The sequence below is a fragment of the Tasmannia lanceolata genome, unplaced genomic scaffold (genome assembly GCF_043159265.1).
Source record: "Tasmannia lanceolata isolate RefF3 unplaced genomic scaffold, GAP_Taslan_0.1 ptg000275l, whole genome shotgun sequence".
Taxonomy (NCBI): Eukaryota; Viridiplantae; Streptophyta; class Magnoliopsida; order Canellales; family Winteraceae; genus Tasmannia; species Tasmannia lanceolata.
In genome coordinates, this window is record NW_027518950.1 from 11,957 (window position 1) to 12,500 (window position 544).

Consider the following 544-nt stretch of genomic DNA (forward strand, 5'->3'; position numbering starts at 1 on the left):
ATCATCCGCGGTGCGGTGGCCTTGCACGGCCTTTTGTCTTTGGAACCAACCATCAGTGCCACGGGAAGTGCCGGAGTCCCGGCATCCGCGGTGCCAAGTCATTGCGCCCTTGGTCTCTGCAGCGGGGCATGCCGGGCACTCCCAACCATTGCAAGCAAGCAAGCAAGCAAGAAAGAAAGTAAGTAAGTAAGTAAGTATTACATATAGGGGCGGGACATGCGGGGAGATCTGCGAAACGTGCATTACGGGGCACACGCGTACCTACCGGGGCATACCGACCCCTATTGGGGCACACGTGTGCATATCGGGGCATACCGGGCCTATCGGGGCACACGCGTACATACCGGGGCATACCGAGCCCTACTGGGGCACACGTGCGCATATCGGGGCGTACCAAGCCTATCGGGGCATACGCATGTATCCCAAGGCATACCGAGTCAATCCGGGCATACGCGTTCATACCGGGGCGTAACGGGCCTATCGGGGCATACTTGGGCATATCCGGGCAAAAAATGCCCAAAACTTGCGCAACCTTGGCAACCGT